We start from the raw sequence: 15159 nt of genomic DNA on the forward strand, positions 1-15159 counted from the left end.
TTCTGTGGCCGGTTCTCTTCTCCCTGAGGAAAGGATGCTCCTGTGTCTGCTTTGTATCCACTCTCCATGGTTTGCCTGTGACCCAAGTGATGCCATCAACAAGTACAATGACAGTTGAAATAAAGGCTTTATGGCACCTCAAAAAAAGGCTCTTTGTCCTTCATCATACTATCATGACTGTAGTGATAAGTGTTGTCCCCTTTCCACTTCCTTACATGTTTCATCTGTAAATGGCCACACTATGAAGGAAGGTTAAAGTATAGTGAGTGACACATGTATGAAGATGACATTATAAAACTGATTTTAGTACTGTGTGTGAAGAAATTAATTTTAACCTTTCTTCTTAGTGTGGCCAAAACCGGGCTTTTTTTCTTATTGTTCCCCCCACCTACACTTTCCTCATCTGCAGCCCTCTCCAGCTGGTTCTCTGTCTTCCCACAGTTAGTCTGTGTATTCCATTATCTGTTTCCAATCTCCATTAAAAACCCTTCCCCCTCATGATTCCTTTTTATAGTTTAATAACACACATGTATGTATATACATACACATATACACACAATAAACAGATGAAAAATTAATGGAATCCTATTTGTCAATTCTTGGGATTTTTTCCTTTGCTGTTGGAGTCTGCTCATAAAGCCATTGACTATGTCTAAGTCTCAAAGTATGTTTCCTGTTTTCTTTCCTCTTACAATATAAAAGTTCCAATACTGTTCCCTTTTACTGTAGTGGCTAGGATTTGATACTTTCAATGTTTCAGGATTTATATTGTGGTTGTTGATCCATTTTGAATTGATTTTTGTGTGCAATGAGTGGTATGGATCCAATTCCATTATTAAACATGTGGAAATATAGTTTTCTTAGTACTATTTGATAAAGAGACTATCTTTACTTCATTTTAGGTTTTTGAGACTTTTGTCTCTTCAAGGTTGCTATAGGTGTATGGGATTATACCTTTGTCCTTTATTCCTCCACTTTGTTGGTACCAGTTTTTGTTTGTACCAGTACCATGCTGTTTTTGTTACTATGATTCTGTAATACAGTTTGAGATCAAGTACTATGATACCTCCAGCATTGTTCTGTCTGCTGAAGATTGCTTTATATATTTGGAGTCTTTTGTATTTTAAGATTATCATTCAGTTCTATGAAAATTATCTTTGGAATTTTAAAAATAAATTAACATCTATTTCTTTTGTGTATTGGGAATGGAATGTGGAGAGCATGCCATGGAGTGAGTGTAGAGGTTAGAAGACTACTTGTGGGAGTTGGTTCTTTCTACCATGTGGGTCCTGGAGATTTGAGGTCATCCCCAGGTCATCAGGCTTGATGGCAAGTGCCTTTCCCTGATGAATCATCTTGTTGCCCTGTCATTGGGATTTTGATAGAAATTATATTGAATCTGTTGATTACTTTTATATCTTCCACCCCAGAGCTCTCTCCCTATCTGCAAGTACCATCTAACCTCTTCCTGAGTAGTTATTGGACTTTCAGTTCTTTATTAAACCAATGAAAGCAGCATATCTTCACAGTGTGCAAAAAGATTATGCGACAATATTTCAAGTTCTACCTTCTGAGCACAGGGGAAAGAAGGTGCTCCAGCCATCAGCCATATATATATATATATATATATATATATATATATATATATATATATATATATATATATATATATATTTGCAATGTGCTGAATAGTTTTATGTCAATTTGACATAAGCTGGGGCTGAAGAATCATACCAATTAATAAGATACCAGAACAATTAAAGTGAAACCTTTGCTTTGCTGGGATACTCACTGCTAGCCTTTGATGAGTGATACCGTGTGAAGAGTAATCCATATAAACCCTTGCCTCCCAAAGTTGCTTTGGTCATGGTGTTTCATTCCAGCAGTAGTAACCCTAAGGCATGAGTTGGATGGTACCAGGATACTGGGATATTACTGTGACAGATATGACCATGTTTTTTTGGGGAGGATTATGAAAGGGCTTTGGAACTTTGTGGTAGAAAAGCCATTGGGTTTTGAGAACTCAGTGAGCTGAGTTCTGTAGGATCTTGGAAGATAAGAATGTTGAGAGCAGAGCAGAAGTTGAAGGCCTGGCTTGAGAAGTTTCAGAGGGAAGCATAGACCCTACTGGACCATTTGTGTCAAAAATCTGTGGTGTCTGGTCAGCTGGGGCTGAAGAATCAGCTGTAATTAACAAAATACCAGAACCACTAAAGTAAAACATTTGTTTTACTGGAACAATTAATGCTGGTTGGTTAGAGCTAAGAAATTAATGGTGATTAAGCAGAGACCAGCATCACTGGGTGAAATCTTTTAGAAAGTGTTTCCTGAGATCACAGAGAAGCTGTGTTCCAGAAGTTGCCAAGCTTGTACCTTGTGCTAGCAGCTGGACTTGGTAGTGTAAGAGCCACCCAGGTGGTAGTGATTTTGATGATATGAAGGGGCCAAGGGCACTTCAAGACATGAAGTGCCAAGCTGAGGCCAGGAAAGACCATTGTTGATGGTGCAGCCTCAAAGGCAGACGAAGGCCCAGGACTGAAGTAGTCATGCAGAGAAGTTAAGGCTTGGCACCATGAGGTGCCAGAAGATCTCAGGAGAGGATACTGGTGAAAATGTAGCCCAGTTGCAGCAGAACATCCAGTATTTTGGAGATTCCAGTACCATAGGATGACCACCAAGAACAGCAGCAGTGGAGTGGAGTCAGTGGGAGTTGAGAATACAAGCTGGAGAGCCTGCCCGTGGTTAGGAGACAAGGTGTGTGTGCTATAGAGGGCAGACAGAGCCATAAAAATTACCTAAGCCCTTTGGAGGAGCCCAGGAGATTGTGAGTGAATCCCAGATATTGGAAGTTCAGTTATTTAACTTTTGAAGTTTGGTTTTGCTTTGATTTGATCATGATTGTGCCCTGGTTCTTTTCTCTTGAAGTAAGAAAGTATGTAATTTATTTTTGATTTTATGGAAGCTCACAGTTGAGGAGACTGAATTTTAAAAGACTTTGGATTGACTATTTTAAAGAGACTGAACGTTTAATTTGTGAAGACTGTGATTTATATATAGATAAACGCTACTGGCCAATCAGTGTTTTATTAAACAAGTGTACAAAAGCATTATCCAATAGCAGGTCATTGTTCTCAGAATCCACATGGTGGCTCACAACCATCTATAACTGCAGTTCTAGGTGACCCAATGCCCTCTTCTGTCTTCCATGGCTCCAGGTATGCATTTGGTGCAAATGCACACATGCAGACAAACACTCATACATGTAAAATAAAAGGATGTCTAGAAATGGATTAAATGCATTTCACCTTGGTGACAACAGTGAGACTTTCGGGATGAGAGTTAAATTTTATTATTTAAAAGTAATAGGTTTGGGTATCAAGTTTACAAATGGTAGACTTGTGATGGTTAATCTTGATTGATGATTTAGTTAGATTTTAATCTTCATAGAAATACACCTTTGAGTGTGGCTATAAGGATGTTTCCATAAAGCTTTAATTAAGGATGACATGCACTAACCATGGATGGCACCATCTCATGAGCTGGGTGTCAAAAGTGGATAAAAGAAGAAAATAAGCAAAACACCATCAGTCATTTCTCAGCTTCCTGAGTGTGGGTGAAATGTGACCAGGTGCCTCACATTACTTCCCCTGTGACTTCCACAGCATAATTAACTGTACCCTTGAACTATAAAACAAACCCCCCCTTAAGTTGCTCATTTTCAGTATTTGGTCACAGCAACAAGAAAGTGAACTAATGTATTTTCCTTTATAGCACTCATTTACAATTGATAGTTATTTCCAACTTTATGTCCACTGGTGGTATATTAGCAATATGGAAGTAATTTTAATTGCATTTTTTATCTTTTATGGTTTGATGCTGTTACAACAGTTTGTTTTCTCCTTGCCAAGTGGCACAGGGAATTGGGCCTTCAAAAACATGTTCTCAATGAGATTTCCACCCTAATCAAAAAAAAAAAAAGATAGAAAACAAGAGGCATAAATTGCCACAAAAAAAACCCCTCAAAAACAATGAAAAAGCAAGGCACACAACTCCTCAAATACTGAAATACTTTCAAAATGGATAAAAGACTAGATAAAAATTCCAACGCATTCTTAGTCAAAATGATCAAAAACCTGAAAAAGTTAGCAATATGGAAGGAAATTTCAGTGAGTAAATTGAGATTTTGTGAAAAACAAAGCAAAAGGTAATTCTGGATATGAAAACCTAATGAGTCAAATTTAAAACATACTGGAAATGAGTAATACACTCCACCAAGCAGAAGAAAAAATATTATGGATAGAGGACAAGGTTGATGAGATACAATATTAAAACATTAATAAGGAAAGCAAAATAAATGAGCATAACTCTAGTCCAACTCCAAGCACCTATATGACAGAAGAAAGATCTGAAACAAGTACTAAATAATCTATTTGATGATACTATAGCAAAAAAATTCCCTAATCTAGAGAAAAATAGCCATCAGAGATGAGGCATTTATAACCTCAAATACTTATGAACAGAGAAGAACCTTTCCATGGCATATTATAGTCCAAATGCCAAAAAATAAAGAGAAATGTTATTAAATGCTAAAAGGTATAGTTGCCCTCCAAAATTTGATGAAAACCACATTACTGAAGACATTACATACTTGAGTCATAGGACATGGGAAAATAATGCTGGTACTGACGTGAAAGCTTCAGTCCTACTGGATAGCTTTCATAGTGCTAAGGTGTCATATAGATTGCCAGAGGAGAAAAGTAACCATCAATCTTACCTATCTGTGAACTCTGAGAACTAAAATAATGACTGCCAATAGGTACAATAGTGGCATACACATCAGGGGAGTAACCAACTACTTTTTTATTGGCCTTAAGGCCCACTCCACTAGTCTAAATCCCATATATTGCACCAATATTTGAGGCAAGAACCTGTGTGGAGACAGATCATAGGCCATATGGGAGAAACTATTATTATTATTATGCTAAATGGACATATATTATTAAACCAACTCCTAACAATTCATTACAGATATAAATTAGTAAGTCTTTCAAACCTAATCAGATAAGCTTCTATTTATAGTAGATGGCAATTAATGACAACTGGTCAAGGTGCATCAGCATGAAATGGAATATTAATATCATATCCTCTCCTCCTGAGATTGGGGATCATTGTGGAAGAGGGGATGGAAATATTGTAAGGTAGTAGGTGACTTAAACTATGTGGGATGACTCATCCCTAACAGGCTTGAGGACCAGCCAGCCCAAACAAGTAAAAAAAAATACTTTCTGAGAACCAACCTGGGCCTGTCTGAGGGCCTTAGCAAGAGCAGCTGAAACATGATCTGGAGATGACCTGGACCAATGAGAGGCAGCCATGTCACATGAGCAGATGCATATTCATCAGACCTTTCCCCAGGGTGGGGTGGAGGGTATATAAAGCTTTCTTCTTCCTGAATAAACTGAGCTTGTTGTTTCAACATTCTCGCACAGTCTGTGTCATTGACACTGCACTTACTTGGCCCCCTCCCTGAAAGGGAACAACAGCACAAGACCCTGTTACTTCAGTATTTTTGAGACACAGCAAGACAGTTGCACACATGTACTTACAGTGGTTACTGTAACACCATGTACAAAACCTGTGAAATCTTAAGCCAGTCCAAATCTCAGCACAGAGAAGGAATATGGGTATTAAGTCCAATTACCAGCTGAAGAGCTACTGATAATTGATAACTGATGGGAGAGGGAAAACTGGTTCTCTTTAGAAGTATATACCATGGTAGACTGACCAGGCTCTGCTGAAAGGCCACAGATCCAATATTAATTAGACTTAATGGGTCTAGGGAGCTAGCAAAGTCCTGAGTGATGTATGTTGTTTGACATGGGCACTCCAAGTCAAAGATTCCAATGCCTCAGACCCACAGAAGTGGGAAAGTCTTCCCTGGGTGAGGCTCAGAGGAACAACAAAGTCACCCTTGGTCTGAGTGCAAATGTTGACAATTTATGCAGAAAATGTCTACCAGAGCTTTCTCTTCCTAGATGTTTATAATCTGAAGACTACTCCCCTATGCAGCTGGCTCCTGAGATTATCTAAATCTGCCTCCTTGTTCAGTTGTATATAATAACCCTACTTTCTTATTTACCTGTATATAATAACCCCACCTCCTTGTTTAGCTGTATGCAATAACACCACCTCCATGTTCAACTGTATATAATGAGCATGCTGAACTTACCAGGTACTGTACCTTTTTCATCTGAGAGACCAGACCATTTGATCACAGTTTTTCTGTGTCTGTGTGCCTGTGCCTCTGTCTGTCATTTCGTAATTCCCTCATCACCCCTAGTCAGAGTTCAAGGAGCCAAGATGTTCAAGGACATAGACAATGGGTGTTAACAAGAGCACGAAAAGTTGGGTGGGTCTGGAAGGACAGTAGATCCAGGAGGAGTTGGGTGTGAATAAAAAACAAATGTCTCCTAGCAAATAAAAGCTCAAGCCCATACAGATCCTGCCAAATTCTACCAACTTTTAAAGAAGAGATAACACCAATGGTTCCATAATATAGAAAAAGTAAGGACCATTACCATATTCATTCTATAAATCCAGTATTATCCAGATAGCAAAACCAGATAAAAGATACAACCAAGGAGAAAATTATAAATCAGCCACCTGGATTAAGATAAAGTAAAAAAAAAATCAATAAAATTCTTGAAAATAAAATTCAAGAACAAATTAAGTAGTTCATACATTGTGACCAAGTTGGTTTCAGTTCAGAGATAAAAGGTTAGTTTAACATACTCAAATCAGTAAGTGTAATTCAGCAAATAAATAAGACTTGAGGGAATAAATAATATGATAATCTAGGTATAATCACAAGAGGCCTCTGGTAAGCTCAAACTTCCTTCATAATAAAAGCCATAAAGAAACTAGGAACAAAAGGAATATATCTCAACATAATAAAAGCTATATACAATAAACTTATATGCAACAATATGCTAAGTGAGGAAAAACAGAGAATTTCCTCTAAAATCTGAAATGAGCAAGAGGGCTTACTTTCTCCACTCTTATTCACTGTAGTGCTTGAAGTCTTAGATAGAACAATAAGAGAAAGAAATAAAATGGAGACAAATAAAAAAAGACAGAAAAGTATCCTTATTTGCTGACGACATGAGATTATACGTAAAAAGCTCCACCAAAAACAAAAAGTCTTCAACCTGATGAAAGTTTTCAGCAAAATATCAGGATACAAAGTGACCATACTAAAATCATTAGATTTTCTATATACCAAGAGCAAACTTGCCAAAAAGGAAATCAGGGGAAAAGCCCATTCACAATAGTTTCAAAAGCTAAAAAGCCTAGCAATAACCACAACCAAAGAAAAAGAACAGTACAATTAAAACTTTGACACAGAAGGAAGAAATTGTGATATTAAAGTTGGAAAGGCCTCCAAGCACATGGATTAACACAACTAATATTGCTGTGATGAAATACTATGACCAAAACAACTCAGGGAGGACAAGGTTTATTAAGCTTCATTAAAGGAAGTCAAGACAGGAACTCAAGCAGGGCAGGAACCTAGAGGCAGGCGCCAATGAAGAAGTCATGAAGGGGTGTTGCTTACTAGCCTGCTCCTAGTGGCCTGCTCAACCTCCTTTCTTATAGAATCTAGGAGCACCAGCCCAGGGACGGGACCACCCAGAATGGACTGGTCCCTCCCCCATCAATCATTAAGAAAATTCCTTTCTGCCTTGCCTGTAGCCTGGCATTATGAATGCATTATCTTAATTGAGGTTCCTTCCTCTTAGATGACTTTAGTTTGTGTCAAGATGACATAAAATTAGCCAGCACAACTGATTCTTTCTCAACTTGACACACAAATGCATTTCCTTTCTCATTTGTCCTCAAGATCTCATGCTAAAAATATAAATAACTAGATGGGCAGTGGTACAAGCTTATAATCCCAGCACTGGGAGGGGACAGAGACAGGTAGAACTCACTGAGTTGGAGGTCAGCCTGATCTACAGAGCAAGTTCCAGGCCAGGGCTACACAAAGAAATACCTTCTTGGAAATATATACATATATATATATATATATATATATATATATATATATATATATATATATATATATATATATATATAAAAACTCAAAGTTAGTAGAGCATTATGTAGTTTATTTCTGGGGGTTTTTGTTACCCCTTTGTGTTTATTTAGCATATCCTGTAGAGTTCTGTTTGATTTTTCTATAACTGCTTGACCTGTAGGATTATGTGGTATACCTGTAATATGCTTTATATTTTAATAAGCAAAAAAACTGTTTCATTTTACCAGAGACATATGCTGCAGCATTCTTAGTTTTGATTTGTTCAGGTATAACCATCATGGCCATAACTTCTAGCAAATAAGTGATTAAAAAATCATCTTTTTCAGAACTCAAAGCAGTTGCCTTTTGAAATCCTGAATAAGTATCGATGGTATGGTATACATATTTCAATTTTCCAAATTCCACAAAGTAAAACACATCCATCTGCCAGATTTCATTCCTCTGAGTACCCTTTGGGTTACATCCTGCTGGTAATGGCATCTGATTTTAGAAGGAAGAAGTAGGACATTTCTTTACTATTCCTTTGACTTGTTGCCAGGTTATGGAAAAATCCTTATTTAAACCTTAACTATTGACATGATGGGTTTTTTTTTTATGAAATTCTGAGGCCTCCAGCACATTTCCTATCAATAATTTATCAATCTTATCATTACCTTGTGCTAGAGGGCCTGGCAGACCAGTATGGGATTGGATGTGAGTTATATATAAAGGATGACTACTTTTCCTGATTGTATCTTGTAATTGAATGAATAGTGAAGTTAATTCTGAAGCATCAGGGATAAACTCTGCAGTCTCAATATGTAATACCACACTTTCAGCATACTGAGAGTCAGTAACTATGTTGAGAGGTTCTGAAAAATCCATTAACCAACAGAATAGGATACAATTCCGATTTTTGAAGTGAATTATAAGGACTTTGAACCACTTTACTTAAATTTTCTGATTTGTAACCTGCCTTTCCTTGTTTGTTGGCATCTGTATAAAATGTACAAACTCCAGATATGGGTTTTTCCTGTACAATTAGAGGCAAGATCCAATCAGCTCTTTCTTTTTTTCTTTATTTTTTAATTTTATTTTATAATTTAATTTAATTTTACATATCGGCCACAAATTCCCTTGTTCTTCCCAGTCTTAACCCCCTGCCTTTCCCCCAACCCACCCTCCATTCACATCTCCTCCAGGGCAAAGACTCCCCTGAGGATTGAGTTCAACTTGGTAGATTCGGTCTAGGCAGGTCCAGTCCCCTCCTCCCAGGCTGAGCCAAGGGTACCTGTATAAGCCCAGGTTCCAAACAGCCAGCACATGCACTGAGGACAGGTCCCGGTGCCACTGCCTGGATTCTTCCCAAACAGATCAAGGTAATCAACTGTCTCCCTTATCCAGAAGACCTGATCCAGTTGGGGGCTCCTCAGCTATTGGTTCATAGTTCATGTGTTTCCATTCGTTTGGCTATTTGTCCCTGTGCTTTTTCAACCTTGGTCTCAACAATTCTCGCTCATACAAACCCCCCTCTTTCTCGCCAATTGGACTCCTGGAGTTCCACCTGAGGCCTAGCCATGGATCTCTGCATCTGGGTTCCCTCAGTCATTGGATGAGGTTTCTAGCATGACAATTAAGATGTTTGGCCATCCTATCACCAGAGTAGGTGAGTCTGGGCTGTCTCTCGACCATTGTCAGTAGTCTATTGTGGAGGTATCTTTGTGGATTTCTGTGGACCTCTCTAGTACTTTGCTTCTTCCTAGTCTCATGTGGTCTTCATTTATCATGGTCTCTTATTCCTTGTTCTCTTTCTCTGTTTTGATGCAGCTGGGATCACCCACTCCCCTAATCTCTCTTTCCCTTTACCCATGCCCTTCATTACTCACATCCAGGTTGTTCATGGTGATTATTGGTGAAATTATTTTGGCCATTCCACGTAGTTAAAATGATATTTATTTAATGGCGTAACTCACAAATTAAGTGATAGGTAGGTTTCAGGGTCTGGGAAAGGTGTATCTCAGTCCAGCAGTGTTCTCTGGAGCTCTGCTCGGACCACCTCCAGTGTTCAGGGTCCCGGAACAGAGAGAGGGCACAGAGCGAGTGCTGGCCCATCCTGCTCTCGGGTCTCCAGGTGCCTCCACTCGCCCTGCCTCGTAGGCGTGACAGTTGCCAGAGTCTCAATGGGGGTTGGAACTTCCAGATCCAAGCTGGTATGCCTACCCACTACATCTCCCCCTTTTTGTCTAAATAAGAATGTTCTAAACTAATACAAGACTATATACAAAGGAATGGTTATCAAATATTGTTCAGGAATAATGAAGGATAATGACCTAGATAAGATGTAACTACAACCAATGCAAACAATATCAAGCAAGAAACACATACTAAAATCCAGAGAAATATAGAGCATAGGTAAATGGCATGTTATAAAGATCATTCAAAGGTGTTCTAGCCTAAAGAACCTGAATCTAATACTTAATATGTTCTATCTAAGATATTATATGTACACTAAGTTGTAACCATAACTGCTAGTCTTCAATCCCATCAAAGACCTGAGAAGGAACATAATGATACCTGCGAAATGGAAGATGGATGCAAGCAACTTTCGGGAATCTTGCAAAAGTAGAACAAGACAACTGGCAGCCTGGCCAGTCACCTAATGTTTCTCAGCATTGTTGCTGCATTCAAATTGGCTACAGGCCTTGAGTATCTGACAGACCATTTTCAGAAGCAGGAATTCTGAAAGACCATCTTACCCTGTCTTGGCAGAGTACAGTGGTCACTTTCCTTGTGTCCCGCTTGTCCAGAAAGGACAGCATTGCATTTGTACTGTCAGCCATCAAGGCAAGGGCAGTTCTTTGCCCAGTAGGCCATTTTGTGCCAAAAAGGCAAACTTCCAAATGGAAATGTCTTAGAGGCCCAACATTTTCTCGGGATCAATTCCAGCAGCTGGCAGATACAGAGCGTGCTTTGGACACCATGAATTTTGATGTGATAAAGGGCAAGCCAGTACCCATCATGTGGTCTCAGCATGATCCATCACTTTGCAAAAGTGGAGTAGGCAACATTCATTAAAAATTTGGACACATCCATTGATAATAAAGCACTGTATGATAGGTTTTCTGCATTTGGTAACATCCTTTCATGTAAGGTGGTTTGTGATGAAAATGGTTCCAAAGGCTACGGATTTGTACATTTTGAAACACAGGAAGCAGCTGAAAGAGCTATTGAAAAAATGAATGGGATGCTTCTAAGTGACCATAAAGTGTTTGTTGGACGATTTAAGTCTTGGAAGGAATGAGAAGCAGAACTTGGAGCAAGGGCAAAGAATTCACCAACGTTTACATCAAGAACTTTGGAGAAGACATGGATGATGAGCGCCTTAAGGATCTCTTTGGCAAGTTTGGGCCTGCCTTAAGTGTGAAAGTAATGACTGATGAAAGTGGAAAATCCAAAGGATTTGGATTTGTAACCTTTGAAATGCATGAAGCTGCACAGAAAGCTGTGGATGAGATGAATGGCAAGGAGCTGAATGGAAAACAGATTTATGTTGGTCGAGCTCAGAAAAAAGTGGAACGGCAGATGGAACTTAAGCACAAATTTGAACAGATGAAGCAAGGTAGGATCACCAGATACCAGGGGGTTAACCTTTATGTGAAAAATCTTGATGATGGTATTGATGATGAACATCTCTGGAAAGAATTTTCTCCATTTGGTACAATCACTAATGCAAAGGTTATGATGGAGGGTGGTCACAGCAAAGGATTTAGGTTTGTGTGTTTCTCTTCCCCTGAAGAAGCCACTAAAGCAGTTACAGAGATGAATGGCAGCATTGTGGCCATGAAGCCACTCTATGTAGCTTTAGCTCAGCACAAAGAAGAGCACCAGGCTCACCTCATTAACCAGTATATGCAGAGAATGGCAAGTGTGAGGGCTGTGCTTAACCCGGTGATCAACCCCTACCAGCCAGCCCTGCCTTCAGGGTATTTCATGGCAGCTATCCCCCAGACTCAGAACCGTGCTGCATACTATCCTCCTAGCCAAATTGCTCAACTAAGACCAAGTCCTCACTAGACTGTTCAGGGTGCCAGACCTCATCCATTCCAGAACATGCCCTGCTAGCTCAGTTGGTAGAGCATGAGACTCTTAATCTCAGGGTTGTGGGTTCGTGCCCCATGTTGGGCACCAGATATTGGTGAAATTATTTTGGCCACTCCACGTAGTTAAAAGGATATTTATTTAATGGCGTAACTCACAAATTAAGTGATAGGTAGGTTTCAGGGTCTGGGAAAGGTGTATCGCAGTCCAGCGGTGTTCTCTGGAGCTCTGCTCGGACCACCTCCAATGTTCAGGGTCTGGGAACAGAGAGAATGAGCAGAGCGAGTGCTGACCCATCCAGCTCTTGGGTCTCCAGGTGCCTCCCCTTGCCCTGCCTCGTAGGCATGACAGTTGTCAGAGTCTCAATGGGGGTTGGAACTTCCAGATCCAAGCTGGGATGGCTACCCACTACAGGAGATCTCATCCATTTCTCTGTCATTGGGTGATTTCTGTGTCTTTCTTGGGGTCCTGTTTTCAAGGTACCCTCAATGGATTTGTGAGTAGCAGTCCAGTCATCCTTGTTCCACCTCTAGTATCCTCCGATGAGTGAGTACATACCATATTTGTCTTTATGAGTCTGGGTTACCTCACTCAGGATGATTTTTTTCTAGATCCATCCATTTGCCTGTAAACCTCATCATGTCATTGTTTTTCTCTGCTGAGTAGTATTACATTGTGTACATGTATCACATTTTATTTATCCATTCTTCATTTGAAGGGCATCTAGGTTGTTTCCAGGTTTTGGCTATTACAAACAATGCTGATATGAACATAGCTGAGCAAGTGCTTTTGTGGTATGATTGAGCATTTCTTGGGTATATGCCCAAGAGTGGTATAGCTGGATCTTGGGGAGATTGATTCCCAATTTTCTAAGAAAGTGCCATATTGATTTCCAAAGTGGTTGTAGAAGCTTGCATTCCCACCAGCAGTGGAGGAGAGTTCCCCTATCTCCACATCCTCTCCAGCCTAAGCTGTCTTCAGTGTTTTTGATCTTAGCCATTCTGACAGGTGTAAGGTGGTATCTCAGAGTTGTTTTGATTTGCAGTTCCCTGATGATTAGGGATGTTGAACAATTCCTTAAATGTCTTTCAGCCATTTGAGTTTCCTCTGTTGACAATTCTCTGTTTAGTTCTATAACCCATTTCTTAATTGGACTGTTGGGCATTTTGATGTCTAATTTCTTGAGTTTTTTTACATATTCTGGATATCAGTTCTCTGTCAGATGTGGGGTTTGTGAAGATCTTTTCCCATTCTGTAGGCTGTTGCTTTATCTTGTTGACCATGTCCTTTGCTCTACAAAAGCTTCTCAGTTTCAAGAGGTTCCATTGATTGATTGTTTCTCTCAGTGTCTGTGCTACTGGTGTTATATTTAGGAAGTGATCTTCTATGCCAATGCACTCAAGACTACTTCCTACTTTCTCTTCTATCAGGTTCAGAGTAGTTGAATTTATGTTGAGGTCTTTGACCCACTTGGACTTAAGTTTTGTGCATCGTGACAGATATTGATTTATTTTCAGCCTTCTACATGTTGATATCCAGTTATGCCAGCACCATATGTTGAAGATGCTTTCTTTTTTCCATTGTATAGTTTTGGCTTCTTTGTCAAAAATTATATGTTTATAGGTGTGTGGATTAATGGTCAGGGTCTTCAATTCAATTCTATTGGTCCACATGTCTGTTTTTATGCCAGTACCAAGCTGTTTTTATTATGGTAGATCTATAATAGAGCTTGAGGTCAGGGATTGTGATGCCTCCAGAGGTTGTTTTATTGTACAGGATTCTTTTGGCTATCCTGGGTTTTTTGTTTTTCCATATGAAGTTGAGTATTATTCTTTCCAGGTCTGTGCAGAATTGTGTTGGTATTTAATGGGGATTGCATTGAATCTGTAGATTGCTTTTGGTAAAATTGCCATTTTTACTATGTTAATACTACCTATCCATGAGCATGGAAGATCTTTCCATTTTCTGACATCTTTTTCAATTTCTTTTTTCAGGGAATTAAGGTTCTTGTCTTGTCATAGAGGTCCTTCACTTGCTTGGATAGTGTTACCCCATGGCATTTTATATCATGTGTGGCTATTATAAAGGGTGATATATTTCTGATTTCTTTCTCAGCCTGTTTGTCAATTGTATATAGGAGGGCTACTGACTTTTTTCAACTGCTATGTTGCTGAAAGTGTTTGTAAGCTGTATCAGTTCCTTGGTTGAATCTTTGAGGTCACTCAATTATACTATCATGTCATCTGCAAATAGGAAAAGCTTGACTTCTTCCTTTCCAATTTGTATCCCTTAATCTCGTTATGTTGTCTTATTGTTCTGGCTAGAACTTCAAGTACTATATTGAATAGATATGGGGAGACTGGACAGGCTTGTCTTGTTCCTGATTTTAGTAGAAGATTTTTATGTTTCTCTCTATTTAATTTGATGTTGGCTGTTGGCTTGCTCTAAATTGCCTTTATTATGGTTAGGCATATTCCTTGTATTCCTGATTGCTCCAAGACCTTTATCATGAAGGGGTGTTGGATTTTGTCAAATGCCTTTTTGGCATCTAGTGAGATGATCATGTGGTTTTGTTCTCTGAGTTTGTTTATATGGTGTATTACATTGACGGACTTTTGTATGTTGAACCACCCTTGAATCCCTGGGATCAAGCCTACTTGATCATGTTGGATAATTGTTTTGATGTGTTCTTGGAGTCTGTTTGCCAGTATTTTATTGAGTATTTTTGCATCAATGTTCATGAGGGAGATCGGTCTGTAGTTCTCTTTCTTTGTTGTATCCTTGTTTGGTTTAGGAATCAGAGTAATAGTAGCCTCATAGAAGGGGTTTGGTAATGTTCCTTCTGTTTCCATTGTGTAGAGCAATTTTAAGAGTATTGGTATTAACTCTTCTTTGAAATTCTGGTAGAATTCTGCACTGAAATCACCTGGTCCTGGGCTTTTTTTTTTTTTTTTTTTTTTTTTTTTTTTTTTTTTTTTTTTTGG

At 39.0% G+C, this 15159-nt stretch overlaps 1 pseudogene; it reads left to right on the forward strand.

The window, feature by feature from the left end:
- The first annotated feature begins 2572 nt into the window (after nucleotides 1-2572).
- LOC102906665 (polyadenylate-binding protein 1 pseudogene) lies at nucleotides 2573-12187 on the forward strand (annotated as a pseudogene).
- Nucleotides 12188-15159: the final 2972 nt, after the last annotated feature.

Source organism: Peromyscus maniculatus, chromosome X (genome assembly GCF_049852395.1).
Source record: "Peromyscus maniculatus bairdii isolate BWxNUB_F1_BW_parent chromosome X, HU_Pman_BW_mat_3.1, whole genome shotgun sequence".
Taxonomy (NCBI): Eukaryota; Metazoa; Chordata; class Mammalia; order Rodentia; family Cricetidae; genus Peromyscus; species Peromyscus maniculatus.